The sequence below is a fragment of the Castor canadensis genome, chromosome 3, assembly GCF_047511655.1.
Source record: "Castor canadensis chromosome 3, mCasCan1.hap1v2, whole genome shotgun sequence".
Lineage (NCBI taxonomy): Eukaryota > Metazoa > Chordata > Mammalia > Rodentia > Castoridae > Castor > Castor canadensis.
In genome coordinates this window covers 29,326,780-29,342,358 of record NC_133388.1, presented here as the reverse complement: position 1 = coordinate 29,342,358, position 15,579 = coordinate 29,326,780, and the positions used below count along the sequence as shown (strand labels likewise).

Genomic DNA, 15,579 nt, shown 5'->3' with positions numbered 1-15,579 from the left:
AATAATGCTGGAATTTTTTTGTGTTCATCCATGTCAACCCCAAATGTCACTGCAAGTTTGCTTGCGTGTAGCCCATCTTCAGATCAAAATAATCACTTGCTTATTGATAATCCCATAAAGCTTCCTTTACATTGCTCTCTTGCTCCTTATTTCTTTATATAAATACACCTCTGTCCTCCTCCAGTGGGTAGCAGACAGGGACCTTGATAGACTTATTTGGTGTCCTGTGAACACAATATCTGGGGCAAGCACTATTAAAGGTTGCTGAGTTGGGAAAGTGCTAGGATGCTGAGAGAATGTCCAGTAAAGAGCAGAAATACTAAGAATTGCTTTCTGTAGAAGAGAGGCCATATAGCCCTGTGGTAAAGCAGGCAGGCTCTAGAGAATTTGAATTGAGTTCAAATTCATTCTCAGCAATTTCTGGCTGTGTGAACTTGGAGATGCTCTCTAATGGTTCAGTTTACTCAACTGTAAAATGGGCCTCAACTAGCACCAACCTCAGTGGACTGAATCCACACGTTGGCCTATGGGAAATGCTTGTCGCCACTGACGGTAATCCCTTGTTTATGCTTGGCTAGGGAAATCCTTCCTATGCAATACAGACTAGTTCATCAAGGCTGGCCATGGATTTTCAAGGTTTTGGAAGTGTAGTAGAAATGTTCAGCCCTGAGAGCTGGGTGCACACCACAAAAGGGAGCCATCCTCCTGACCCACCAAAGCACCTCATCCCTGCCTCTGTGTTTCTCAGCCTTACAAAGCCCTTGGGATAGGGCTGCCTATGCCTGGGTCTGTCTTCCCTGCCAGGGGCCCTTGGAGTGGAAGCATCATTTATCACTTTCATTTCTATGTCCCCAGCCCCTTGCACTGTGCCTCATCCTAAGCCAGAATTCAAAGTGCCTGTTGGAGGACTGGATTTGTGTCCTAGTTACAGGCCTGACCTCTACCAGGTGCTCAATGATTGCCCTGATTTTGCAAGGAGGAGTAACTACTCAGGGAAACTGAGGCGCATTTGTAGATTAGCAGCCTCTCCATCCCCCTCAGTCTGTAATGAGCCACGTGCATCCTTAGCAGTGGGGCAGTGGTTTAGTCTGCTAATGCTATAAATAAGGATTTGTCTTTATTTGAATTCTTGCTCTAGTTCTGGGGAAGAATTCTCCTCTCAGGCTGGCGTGAGGGGAGAACTGAGCCCTGGATCCTACCTCTTAGTTGTTGGGGGCTGCAGAGCTCCCTGCCCTGATTATGTCTTCTCAGCTGTTTGCAAAACAGCCAGAGAGGAGGTGAAGCCCTGAGCTAGGCAGCCTGGCTGTCTCTTTAAATGCCGGGGTCTGTGTGGAAGAGGGAGGGGCCAGCTCTGGAGTGCGTGAAATTCCTGGGCTCCTCCGGCAGTCTCAGGCTCAGAGCTCAGCTCTACACATCTCCTCTTGCATGCAACTCGCTGAGTGGGAGAGGCAGCGAGTCCTCCCCTCTCACAGCTGGGCATCTCCATCTCCAGCCACCAAGGACTTGCTTTTCACACCTCTAACACCCCCTCCCTTCTTCCCCTCCACTCCCTCCCAGAGAGAGAGAAAGAGAGAAAGAAAAGGATAGAGAAAGATCCTGGAATTTAAACCTTCCCAAAGAGGAGACACCCAGCAAACTCAGTTGATTAAACATCAAACAAACAGATTCCAACTCTTCTGTTCAACTGGAGAGGTAAGCTTTGGGGGGAAAGGAAGGAAGGCAGGGTGTGAAACAACTTGAGGTTCTCGTTGCTTCTGGGGAAGAGATTGTTCCTGAGAGAGTAGAAGTTTTCAGTTGGGAGCGGAACAACCTAGATTTTTTTCCTAAATGCTAAATCCAAGAGCCTCGGCTGACCATCGGAATTGCTTTTCAACTGTTTTTCTTTTCCTTCAGTTTCTCCTGAAAGTTGGGTCCTTTTTTTCCAAATGTTGGAAAAGTCAGAGAATGTTTTAAATTTATTACCTTTTTTTTTAAAAAAATCTTTCTCCTATTTGCTTGGATTGTTAGTTGAAAATGACATGTGTCTGTCACTTCGTTTTGGGCAGGTACTTTTTTGACATCTTGAAACCACTGTGTGCCTAATCTGTCTCTTCCTGGGGTAGGGGTTAGTTAAAGTAAGAAAGAGAAGAGATACTCTGAGGATGACAAGAAGACAGAATGGAATTGTGGCAGGGATTTCCCTAGCTGTTGAGGAACTGAGGTGTGTATGTGAGTGTGTATGTGTGTGTGTGATTTTTTTTTTGAGGGAGTGTGAGGTTTTTCTTGAGTCTTGAAAATTCAGGTTGACTCCTATCTTGTGAAGATGGGCATACTCACAGAAGGTAAAAGGAAGTGTGTGTGAGTGTACGTGTGGTGTGCACTCCTGTTTGGATCGGTTACAAGGGAATCTTTCTTCCCTGCCTTCCATTTGTTTATATTAATGATTTAGCAGCAGGCTTGCCTGAAAACTTCCACTCTGTGTAAGCACTGTGGGTTTTGCAAGCTCTCAGTGACCTTAAAGACTGTTTGATGTATTGTTTTTTTCAAGGCATTGTGCTGTACCCAGAGTTTTGCCTCTTTCCCTCTCTCTTTTTTAACCACAAAACTTAACTGCTTTAGAAACATCATCCTGATGACAATGAAAAAAAAAATCTGTCCCCAGCCCCCATCCCTTCCTAGGCCAGTGATGTAATTCTGACCTATGTGCTTGGCTGCTTTGCAGGTGACTTTACCCTGTGATTACTTGTTAAAAAAATAAATTTCTTCCTTCCTCTGTTAAATGTCTCTCTCTTTGAATTGAACACAGAAATATCATCATGCAATGAGAAAATTATATTTTTTTGCGAGCCATTGTTGGGTTTAGGTAATGTAGGTTTCCTCTTCCCTGGTCTTTCTTTTTCTTTTTTTTTTTAAATGCAAAGGTCAGAGATCATGGAGCGCTAGCCTAGGATGGGGAGCCCCATTGGACCACAGAAGAGAGCTGGTAAAATAGGAGCTGTCTTCTCCCCGCTTCCTTGGGTTATTCCCGCTTTGGGGGAGAGAGTGTTTCTTTTGCTATCAGAAGCCACCCCAAGATTCTTAATTTTTTTTCTCTGCCCTGAGTCCTGAGGACTATCCTGGGAGGAGGAGAGGCACTCCTTGTCACACCTGGAGGATGGTGTAGTTTCAGGGGTCAGATGACCGTTTGCCTTTGTGATAAGGTTCCAATGGAAATTTGAACTCCCAGAGCACTGGGTGACTACCTGGTTCTTAGGATAGTCTATCTGGGGGCACCTGGAGGTTAGTCTGAGAAGCCAGAAGAACTAGCCCCTTCTCAATTTGCTGTTCTGGGTAGAGCCTCCCTTCATCGTTCAAGGGCTTCTGCATCGCCTTCAAGTTACAATGGTCCCGATGGTTTTGATGGGCAAGTTTACCTAAGGGCTACTGGGTACGTGTCAGAAGGATGGTGGGGAGAGAGATGAGGCAAAGCTGGTATATTTTTTTTTTAATCTACAGGCTTGATCTGCCTAAGTCATATCGGGGTGAACGATATTTCAGATGGGTGCTGGTTGTACAGAGATATTCCTATTGTTTGATTTTTTTGTTGTTGTTGTTGGGGAGTGTGGAGTAAGGGCTCTTGGCCCATTTTCTGCAGCCCTGGGTTCATCCTGCGAGCCAGTCTTCCTTCTGGAAGAGGGGAAAAAGGCTGGACACTGGAAGTTCGCTATTAAAGTGAGCAACAGGGCTGGGTTAATTTTTTTTTTCTTTTTTAAAAAACAACTGGACTGTGCGAATGCCCTTTTCTGGAGCTTTCCGGCCCTTTCTTGTGAAATAATAATTTAAGAAAATTGCTTCTTAAGAAGGGGGGCCAGAAATCAAAGGGATTCTAGATTTTGAGAGACAACTACGTCTTTGCTTCTCTGGTAGCTCCCTATTATTAATTATTGGGGGTTTGACGGGGATTTGGCCTCCGTTTTTGTTGATTTCTTTTTAATGCTGCGTTTCTACTGACTATGTTGATGATTTGCTGCTTATATAAGGGAAAGGATGTATCGAGGTGGATTGATGCTTGGGGTTTTGAGATCGGCTACTGAGATTGGGTGGCGGTTGGTGTGTTTGTCGATGTGCATGGTAGGAAGGTCTTTTCTTTTGGGTGGTGGGGAAAGGGAATGGATGGAGAATGGTAGGTAAGACCCTCTAGTGAATGGGACTTGAGGGGACACGGAGGTGAGGTTGGAAGTCACTGGTTTGCAGAATTTTTGTCCTATATCCCTCCTTTTTCTTCCTCCTTGAAAAATAATCCATTATCTCTAAAAACACATTATTCTTCAATTGACCTTTTAGAGAAAAAAAAAAAGAAAGAGAGGGAGGGGTTAATTTGGTGAGGGGGCTTGGTGGTAATTAGCCCACTGCTGCAAAACCGAGATACAGAAATCCATCGGCACCAGCTTTGGGGGCTCAGAGAGGCAGCGGAGAGATGGGGGACGGTTGTCAGTCTTGGATGAACAGTGCAGCGGTGGGGTTGGTGTTTGGGTATTGTGTGTGTTTGTGTGCGTGCAGTTTTTTTCCACCTCACCATCAATTTCCCTTCCATTCTCCCCTAATTCTGCTATGATTTCCATGCACTGTTCCCCTTTCCCCTGTACACCCCCTCCCCCTTTTCTCCAGCCCTTTCCATCTCCATGAGAAAATTCTGATTCTGATGGCTCTGCGGCTCTTTTTTTTTTTTGCAACACAACAGTGGTGCGATGGCCTTTCCTACATGCCACACGGATGCAGCCTTCTGATAGGAGGGCTAAGTCGGCACATCCATACACGCACTAGCACATGCTTTTGCACACACACACTCTCACATACATGGGTGACCAAGGGTTTGATTTTGTTTGGTTTTGTTCCTCTTTACTTCTTCCTCCACCTCTACCATGGCTTCTTCCCCCATCTTCATACAGGGAATGCAGTAACATTATAGCCTCATCTTCTCCCCACAACAGCTCTCTTCTTCCCTCTCGCCATTATTCTTTCCCAAACGCTGTGGGCTGTGGTGTGTCGCAGTTCAGGGGATTAGCATGTAAGACAGTCTTTGGGAGAGAGGAGGACCTCATGAGGAGGGATTGAAATAGGGGTAGATAACATTAATGATTTTTTTTTTTTTGGCCAAATAAGCACCCGGTGGTAATGAGCCAATTTAACCATCCATGAAATCTATGTTTGCGGCACACTGGAGGAGGGTTGCAGGGGGAAAGCAGAAAATGGACTGGGTTACCTCTGGGGAGGTTTGATGCCTGGAGTGTAGACACAGCCGCTGCCCCCATGCACATAGGTACGCAATCTCACACACAGCCCTGATTAGTGGGCTGTGTCAAACCAGAGGGCACTGCAGAATATCCCTGAGACTTGTCGTGGTTCGTTGGAAGGATGGAGCGATGTCTTTGTCCTACCCAGCTCTCCGCTCTGTAGATGATGCTGGGTTTTGGAATTCTTGGTGGCCTCTGTGTTGCCTTTTGGGTGGGGGCTGGAAGGGTGTTTGTGTATTGCCAAATAGCAGCGTGCCTCTAATTGGACAACATGGGATTGGCAACCCTGTGCGTGTGGTTTAGGCAGGAGCTGCCTGCCTTTTTTTGTGCTGGGTGGCTGTGTGGGTTGGATATATGCATAGGAGTGACTCTGGAAAGATGTGGTATAGGGGAAAGAAGGCAAAAAGCAGGGGCATTTAGTGGGGGAGAAGGAGGATAGTCTTCAAGATAGTAGAGAAGACAGTGGAGGAGGAGAAGTTGCTGTGTCTCAAGCAGGAAGCCTGGAATGACATCCCCATGTCCACCAAGCAAGATCATGGGCGGGGGTGCTCATGGATGATGGGTGGGAGAATGCAGACTGAAGGGGGAGAAGGGACAAAGTGGGCGAAATTAAGGGTTTTCCTTGCCATCTCCTCAGAGCCCTGGGCTGAGCCAGGAGGAAGGCCCTGCTCTCCCGGCATCAGCCATCTCTTGGGCAGTTTGGCCTTGTTGGAGGCTGCAGCCCTCAGGAGCTGCAATTACCCTCAGCTAGGAGTGCAGTCTGAGCCCCAGTGTTCTCCTGGGCTCTGGCTGCCTTAACTGCCAGACGCCATTTTCCATTCTCCTTCAGCTAGAGGTGTGTCTCTCTTTATTAGCAATTATAAGTGAAATTGGGAAACATTTTTCCTAAAAGAAAAAAAATCCTCAGAGCAAAATGCTAGTTGTCATACCTTTCTGCTGTTCCTCTCTCTTCCTGGGGCTGACCTTGAGGGGTTAGGGAGAAAGGGTTACGTCATTGCCAGAGAAAGGGGAGAATTGGGGAGCTGGGTGCCTCAGAGGTGAGTTATGGTTCCAAACCCAGACAACAGCTTGCTCTTAGGATCCCTGGACCATGCTCTCCTTATGTGACCCCTCACAAGTGGATGGAAGACTTACAAAGGGGCAGCATCCTTTCCATAGCTGATGCTGAGAAATGCAGGTCATGTGCACCTGTTCCAAGGCCCATGACCCCCGAATCTTTACCTGATGGTTAAGCTTGGTTGTGCTGCAGTTCTGACCCTTGGGGCCAGCTCTGGTTGCTCTGCAGATGAAACAAGTGCAGCTATGTGGCTGGGCTAGCCACAGGTGTCTATGCTGGATTTTGGGTAGGGGCCATGCATGGGGCCAGCTCCCAGCTTCTTCCTGCAGATCACTGACACCTCCTCAGAGAGGCCTTTTCTGACCTGCTTTCTAAAGCACTCCCCTTACCCCAATCCTCTGGCTGCTTTCCTGCCTGTTACTCTGCTTTCATTTTAATTGGTTAATCACAACTGAGTGTAATATTATATACTGATCAATCTTGTCTATTTCTACCTTGGAAATGCAAGCTCCACGAGGTCAGGGGCTTTGTTTTTATTCATTGCTATCTTCTTGGCATGCAGTAGGTACTCCACCTATATGTGCTACTGGAGGGAAGAAACACGTGGGTTGGTGTTGGAATTTTCTTTTCTTTTGCAGCTTGGAGCTGGTCTTCTGGGAAAGCTAAACTTGGCTCTGGTTGCCTTAAGTCTGCCTTTAAGTCCAGATCTGCTGGAGGAATTGCAAAATGCTGAACTTTCTGGGGCCAGTAGAAAGGTATTCTCTATCCCTGGCTCAGGCTCAGAGTCACTCTGCCTTCTTCACAATCCCTCTAATATTAGTAACTACCAGCATGATCATTGTTGTCATAGGAGTAGAAATGGTAGAGGTATGGGTACTTACTCTATACCGAGTGCATACCAAGTTTGTTATATGAAATATCTCATTTAATTTCCCAACCAACCCAGAGCAGTAAAGTAGTAACACCTGCTTGGTTGATAGAGGAAGAGACTGAGACATAGATAAAGCAACATGATAAAATGGTAGATCAAGAATGTGAACTCAGATCTGTCTTATTCCAGAGCCCAAGTTCGTGATGACCCTTATAAACTATTAGAAGTAAAAGGGAAGTGAGCCATCTTCCCATTCAGTGACCTCAAATACAGTGGTCAAAAACTGAGGACCAGAGGTATAAATGGCTTATTGGAAGTCCTACTCGATGTCTGCCACTGTGGTAGCTGCCTGGGGTCCACTGTTGGTTTTCCTTCTTTTGTCAGAGGATTATGAGGTCTTGGTGAGGTGGGGTGGCAGATTTGACTTTTAGGAAGGAAGATGTGATGGATGCAGAGCTAGAGGGATTGTGGAGGATGTTCCAGGGTTTTATGGTTCCTGGTGAGCTACCTTCCAAGATCTCCAGTCACTGAGTACTGGTCAAGGTCGTTCTCTGAAGATATTGGAAGAAGAGATCCCCAGTGTGCGTGGATCTTTGTGTGATGGTGGTGATGTCTGAGGCTCTCAATCCCATGTTGCCCTGCCTATCAGGTGTACCACCAGAGAATGTGGGAGCAACATTTGGAGATTCAAGCAACTGGTGTCTGCGTCCTGATGGCCTGGGAACTCTCCCAGGCTGGCCTACCCCTTGTTTCTCAAGGAGAGAGGCATGGGCTGGGACACTGACCCTAGTGTGTTTCATTTCTGTTTCCAGAGGCTGGTTGGAGAGAATGATGGTGTGAAATGTGGGTGAAGACCTTCTGCCAATCTCGTTGCCCCACCCTAGGGTTGGCCTTGACCTTGAATGGGGGGATAGTTAGACATTCTAGCCAAGTATATGGATTTTTTTTGGGGGGGGGATAGATGTAGCAGGGAGGCTAGAGCAAAGTGGAATCTGAAAACCAGGCAAGATTTCCCTTTTGCCAGGATCTTGAAGCAGGGCATGAAGCCCTGGGTGACCTTGTGATGGTTTAACTAGATGCCCTGGTTTGTAGACAATTCCTGTTTAGGCCTATGTCCTACTGTAATTATTAATTCTCAGCAGTGTCCTGGTTTGGATGATAAAATATATGGTCATCCTTCTTTGAGATGACATCACCCACTTTCTCTTAATGGGACACAGAAGAGGGAAATACAATTTCAGGGCAAGATGTTACCTGGGAGCATAGCCATTTCCTAGCAATACTTCCATGTGGCCCCAGTTTCTAAAGGATTAATTGCTGGATGTTCTAACTGCTCTCATTACAAATATGAGTACTGCTACATTTGACTCCTGATTGTGCCAGGTACCCTGTTTACCACTTGACCTGCATTATCTTACTTCACTCCACAATAGCACTATGGGGGAATTACAATTATCATCTCTGTTTTACCAAAAAAGTAAGTGAGGACAAAAGAGGTTAAGTAATACATCCAAGGTCACTCACATAGGGAGTGGCAAGCCTCTGCTCTTAACCACTGCCCCACCCCTCCATGGGCTCTTCCTCTGCTTCCCCAAATCTTGGAGTTGATTCTGAGAGCTGGCCTGTTTGCCAGGCAGTCAGGTTCACTGCTCTGGGACTAGCTGAAGATGCTGCTGCTAGCCCAAAGTAATTCAGGCTTGGAGAGCCAGGGCTGCTGGCCCAGGAGTGGAGCTGCTTCTTGTTTATTTGATGGCACATTAGAAGTCTGTTTCCTGTGTCTAAGTTACTTCTTCCTTACTTCAGGCATCTTGCTGAGGAGAGAGTTTAGGTAGTTTGGAATGGGGGATGGGCAGAGATAGAGAGACTGAAACCTATTCCTGCTTTGCTCTATGACTCTGGACCTTGAGTCCCCATTCTCTACCATACTTGCAATAGGGCCTGGCTGTCAGTATGAGAGTCCACTGAAGGGAGTTCATAGAGTACTGTGTGCTGCTGTTTTATTTAGGTGGTCAGTGTCCTAATTTGATGAGGAAGTAGCTGGTCAGAGGGCTTGGGTAGCATCTGGTAAGTAATAGTAGACCTCGGGTCCAGGCTTGGTCTGCACCTACAGACCTTGCACTGGCTTTCACACAGAAAAAAGATGGAAAAGAGGAGGCAGGAGGTGGAGCATCTACACTGGGGGGCTAAAAGTACTACTTCTATTAGCTCTGAAGGGCTAATATGAGACTAGCTCTTCGGATTAGCTCCTGAGGTCTGGACAGGGTCTCTGGGAGTCATCATCCTAATCAGCACCCTGGACTTCCTCCCTCCCTCCAGCCAGGGCAAGATTGCTGTGGACTTTCAATTTGGATGAGTGTTGACTGTGGTCTGGAAGAAAGGAGGAATTAGGACCATGAATATCCTTGCCCACGGGGTGTCCAGGAGTTCTCTCTTTCCCATGAACAGTAATCTATGCATGGACAACAAATACCTCCTCCATCCCCCCTGCATCATAGGGTGAAGGGAAAGAAGGAATGAGAGTCTGCTGCCCAGAGACAAGAAGAGAGGAGCCCAGAGGGAAGAGGCTGGGATCTCCCAGATTGGAGTGCTCTAGGGAAACAGAGGGAACTTTTTCTTGGTTGAGAGGCAGGGAATAGGAGAATGGTTTTCTGACTAAGGGGCTGGTCTGGAGCCCCCAAGCTGAGCTGCATTAGCTTCATTGCAGTCCCATTGAAGACTGTGTTTATTTTTTCAATAATGTGTTAATTAAACATCGATTTCCGGGTGCAGGAAAGGGAATTGGATTGCCAGAGCTAAATGGAGTGAGGCAGATGGGGAGCGATGAGGGGGCCCCAAGCTGGAGTCAGCATTCTTCAGGATCACCCCAGGAGGGTGGAAGGGAGCTGGGACTGCCTCTTCCCCTGGCTCCCAATTTGGAATTGTCACCTCCCCAAGAGCCTTCAAAAGGCATCCTTTCTACCTCTTGGCCACCAGGGGGATGGAAAGGACTCTCTGCAGAACCTCAATTTAAGTGTGGGGACAATTGTTCTTCACCTTCCCCAGTACCTTTGGCTCTGGAGTGACTATGTGCCAGGCATTGTGCTCAGAGCTCTTCAAATGTTTAGCTTTTTGCTTCTTAAGTCAAACATGGCGGTAGGAACTTTTATAACCCCATTTTGGTGGTGAGAAACTGAGGCTCAGGGAAATAGCTTGTCTGAGGTCAAAGAGTTGGCAAAGTTTGGCAAGAAAAGGGGATCTAGTTAAAAGAAACTGAGGTTGGCAAAAGAGCCACCAAAGGGGTCCAAACCCCTTTAAAGGTAAAACTGGAAAGAATAAAGCACCCAACAGCAACAAACAGAGCCATTTGATATCTTCTCATTGGCTGAGATGGATGGAGTCCTTACTGTGTGCCAGCCAGTGCATTAAGTGCTTTATACATAGGGTTGTGAAGATTCAGTGAATAAGAATTAGGTAATGCTACTCCATTGTATAGGCAAGGAAAATGGGGTTAGGGATCACTCACTTGCCTGAGGGTACAGAATTATAAGTGGTGGAACTGGGATAAAACTTCGTAACAGTGGCCTTGGGACTTCTTTATAGCTGTGTATTGTTGTGGCCTACACACTGAGGAACATGGCTTCTGGTTCAGCAAGTTGCCTATAAACTGTAGGAAACTTGGGAATCTCAGGTTGGAACCTCCAGCCAGGTCCTCAGTCCCAGAAATTTCAGTCTGGCAGTGTGGACCCACTCCTGAGCCCACAGCTACAGCCTCTGGTTAGGAGAAGGCGATTGGGCATTTGCAGTGGTTGGAGCTGGATGGTGTGATTTAGACCTGTAGTTCTCACTCTTTACTGCATATCAGGATCATCGTGTTAAAACCTAAGCTGCACCTCACAGGAATTAAATTAACATTTTTTTTGGATGAGTCAAGCTTTAATCCACATATTAAAGCTCTCCAGGATTGCAAGCCAGCATTTAGCTGAACAAAGCAGGTGGTAGGAGGCTGACCAGCTTCTTGCCTCCACAGTAAGGGAAGAAGTTTGCAGGTAATTTGTTATACACCCAGTATCCAGTGGGGGAAGTGCTTATAGCCATCAGTTTCCTTCTCACTAAGATAACAGCTTTCAGCCTTTGGTATGCATCAAATCTCTAGGGGGTCTTCAACAAATGCATCTCCTCAGGCTCTACCTGCAGATCTGACTAAGGAGTTCTGGGAAGGGTCCTGGGAACCTGCTTGAAAAGCAGGCACTGACTATGGCAGAGGGAGGTTGTGATATCCAGAGCCATCCTGAGCTGCCTTGCTTCCAGACATTCATGAAGTCCTTTCTGGCCAATGGAAAGGGTGAGGATGTGGACTCCTGTGGCTACCTGTTGCTCTGTGAGGTTGGGCCTCCTTGGATCAGGATTATCTGTCCATTACTACTATAAGAACATCCATTCACCTGGCAATTGCAGAAGCAGACTGCAGGTCTTAGTGGCAGCCCCAAGGGAGGGGATGATGATCCCATCCTGGAAACTTGGTAGACTCCCTTCTCAGGCTTAACAAAAAACCAGAGTAAATCTTGCAACAACTTGAGTGTTGAGAAGCCTGTCAGCAGCAACCATTGGGGCTTCCCCTGGGGATCAGCCAAACAGCATCTCTGGGGCTCATTTTGAGCTTTTCTTCCAAAACTGTCAAAAATAGAGAATAGTTGGAGCCTCTCAGAACTGGAAGCGACCATGGTGATCATCCTTGCCAATGCTAACATTCTATTCATTTTTTCATTCATTTATCTATCCAATAGATATTTATTAAATATCTACTATATCCAGGCACTGGGAATGCAGCCACAATCACGAGAGACATTTGGTTTATCTAATTTAAGCTTGGGTGGAAAGACAAATAGCACAAATATATAATTACATATTATGATGAGTGTTCTGAGGAAAAGTACAGGGGCTCTGAGAGTTATGTGGCCCGATTTGTATAAGAGCATCCCATGTGTCACCTCATTTAATCCTCATAGTAAGTCTTGAAGGGGGTACTGTTGTAACTTTTGCCTTGTTATAGAAGAGGAAAGGGAAGCACAGAGATGTGCCCAGGATGGAGCTAAAACTGAGGACTGTGGGACTATCCTACCCCTTCTAAGATCCACCTCGAGAGGGGAAGGAGGCTCCGATGAACTTGCATTTATTCTGAGAACTGAAGGAGAGGTCAGGGTAAGAAAACCAGAGAAGCTGGGGCACCAGGTAGTGGGGAGCTGCTGGTCAAAGGATACGAGCTTACAGTTGAATATGAGGAATAAGTTCAAGTGAGCTGTCATCTTGCAGGGTGATCTGAGCTAGTGATGAGAATATCGGATTATGAAAAATGCTGAGAGCGAATATTAGATGTTTTCCCTACAAAAATACCTATGTGAGGCAATTTATGTTAATTACCTAGATTTAACCATTCTACAACACCATGTTGGAAATGGTAAATAGGTACAATTTTTTCAATTAAAAAATCATAAATATATTTTGGGAAAAAACCCTCAGAGAAGTTAAGAAAGCACTGATAATCCTGTCCAGGTAGGAAACTCTCAGATGCCAGAGAATGAGATACTTTACCACACCTACCTAACTGAATCCCCTCAGTGACCAGGAAAAAGTAGGAATTCTCTCATCCCTTGTTGCAAGTGAAGGAAGCAAGATTTGGGGAGATCCCATGCCTTTTGGAGGGGAAGCAGCTCTGTGTGGCTGGGCTGTCTGGAGCCAGGACTTGTGGCCGCTGGGCCTTGGACTGTGAGATGACATTGTTCCTAGATGTAGGCCCTCTGAATTCCACCCTATATGGGCTGCACAGACCTAACCTGTTGAATAGTGCTAATCCCAGATGGTCAGGGGCAAGGGAACTCTCCTGGAGCTGTAGGCCTGCTTGTTTTGGGCCAGTGAGAAATGAGAATGTTGACAAAGGACATAGCCTTCCCTCTGTGCTGTGAGGAGATTCATTCTTCTTCCCTCTGGTAAGAACCCTCAGGCCAGCCTTCTCCTGGGTTTGTTGACCCAGGAGCCCGTAACCAGTGACTGTCTCAGATGATAGCCCTCCTTCCCTCTCTGTTTTCTGCCCACCTATTATCCCCATCTGTTGCAAATTAGTCGGATGCCTGCCACTTGCAGTTTGCTCTCTTCCTTTACATGGTACCTACCTGCACACCCTCCCTGAGTGTTCACCTGAGCTTTCCTCTGAGTTGTGTGGTCCCCTGGCCTGCCTTGAATTGACCTGCACAATGCAGATATGAGTAGAGGTAAGAAGAAGTACAGGCCTTAGGTTATGGCCTTGGTCTGGAATCAGGAGAGAGAGGCAGATATAGAAAGATGTGTTAATGGGCACTGATAAAATATTAAATTCCTGAAAAGTTTGCCAGGACATGAGTTCATTTCTTTGAAATTCTCTAACCTGCAAGTGAGAAAGTGTGACATGGGGACAGATGCCCCATAGGATGCAGACTTCACTGTGTCCTCACTAGATCCTTTTCCAGGGTTGAAGGGATGGTTCTGTTGGGGTGTGAGGGGGGAGTCACAAGTGGGCAGGCTAGTATTATGTCTGGGTTTTTCCAGGCCTTGGGGGGAATAGGGCTGCCTCCTCTATACTGAACTCTGATTCTGATGAGGCCAACACTTGAAAGCAATAGCTTGATGCTCCAGATTCCTGAAATCCAGATAGAAAAGGGAAGGTGGACAGCTTTCTCTATGAAGGGGTGGGGGTGAATGGGAGGCAAGAAGGCTGCCTTGTGTGGGGGTTGTCGAGTTTGGATGATAGTCCCTTCTTTCTTGTTTGTTTGTATGTGGCTATTATTATTTTTATAACAAATTAACTCCTTATAAAAATGGATTATTTTCTTACTACAAAATAACACATATGTTATAGAACATTTAGAAAATACCAAAAACAAAAGAAAAAAAATCACTTGTATATCTCCCCTCCAGAGATAACCAGTGGGGGAATTCTGATATCTATCTTTCCAGTCTAATTTCTAAACATCTGCAATCCAGGCTGTGTTATTTTGTTTTTAAAGAAGTTCGTTCACTCACTTAACAAGTACTAATTGAGCGCCCACTCTTTGCCAGACATTGAAATCGCGTTTTGGAAGCTGTCACACTAGCCTGGTTTTTCACTTAAAGATGCATCACGAACAAGCTCCCACAACAGCCACTCATGTCTTTGAGCTTCCAGATTTAGATTTTGGGTGTAATGAGGCAGTTGGCAAATGCTGGCATCTCAGGTCTCATGTCTTAAGAAGGAGAAGCCTGCTGAGTTTCTTTGTCCTTGGCACCTCCTTGGGAGAAAATGTGTCCTTTTGCTCAGAAAATAAGGAAGGGACAGAAGAAGACTTGGATGATGGGAAAAACTTTTACTTTTTATTTGGCATTACACTCTGGGGTTTCTCCAGATGAGAGATTTGGAGAGGCAAAATTCCATTCTCCTATATGGACTCCTAGCCCTTAAGAGAGTGGATGGGATCCTACAGTAGTGTCATTAGTCCACCTGCTTTAGCACAGAAATGAGGGCCAGGGCATTTATATGACTTGCCCAAGGATGCACAGGTGGCAGAGCTACAGCTGGAGCCTGGGTTGCTGAGTGAGGATGAGATACACAGACAGTTGGGGGAGGGTTTAAGAAAAGACGTACAGCCCGTGCTGGGTGGAGGGAGGGCCTAGCTTGAATTTGATGCTGTGTTTAAAAGGAAGTTCGTGATGCAGATTTGATTGAATCATCTCTCAAATGCATATCTGAGGTTCCACAGAAGCTTGGGGGTTGTGAGAGAGATTGAGAGAGGAATGCCTTTTGCAAAGCCATTACTATTCAAGGACTGGATAGCATGGTGTGAACTTCCACAGGTCAATGCTATGTGTGTTGATTGGGCACTTCTTTTGCAGGGGGCATAGTAAGGTGCTAGGGATACAGAGAAGGTTACAAGTTGTCACTCACTAGTGAGGGAAAATGTGAGTGCCTGTAATCACTGCAGAGACCTGGATTTAGGAGAGAAGGAAAACAGGGCTTCCCATGAAGGGGGATGAATTCTTGCCAAGGATCGAGGTGAGGAAGCTTACACTAAGGAGGTGGAGTTTAAGGAAAGATCATGACAGATGGGGAGAGAAAGACTGAGGATGACTGGACAAGGAAACAGCATTAGGAAATGAAACAATATGGAATTACTCCCAGTACTTATGGGGTTGAACTCCCAATACTTATGGGGTAGGACTGAAGAGGCATGTTGAGCAGGTGTTTCAGTCAGGATGGTCCTTATCCCAGGAATCCCAATTGAATCTGGTTTTACCATAGAGGGATTCTTAGGAGGGTAGGGTTCCCATATATACAGTTTCAGAGGATAGACCTCCACTTTGGTTCAGTCTAGGGTGTCTACTATTGGTAGGGTGTTAGGGTGGCTATGCCCCTG

General features: G+C 46.3%; 1 protein-coding gene across 28 annotated transcripts in view; it reads left to right on the top strand.

Annotated features, from left to right (window-relative positions):
• Window positions 1-1,378: 1,378 nt before the first annotated feature.
• Nrxn3 (neurexin 3) overlaps window positions 1,379-15,579 on the top strand; it is a 1,521,272-nt gene continuing 1,507,071 nt past the window's right edge. For 21 of the 28 annotated variants that reach the window (XR_012446073.1, XR_012446074.1, XM_074067444.1 and 18 more), the window contains exon 1: window positions 1,380-1,692. The gene's annotated coding sequence lies outside the window, so the exon portion shown is untranslated. Of the gene's footprint in view, window positions 1,693-3,180; window positions 3,407-15,579 lie in introns of those variants that run through there. The other 7 variants (XM_074067424.1, XM_074067420.1, XM_074067437.1 and 4 more) reach the window with 2 other exon arrangements.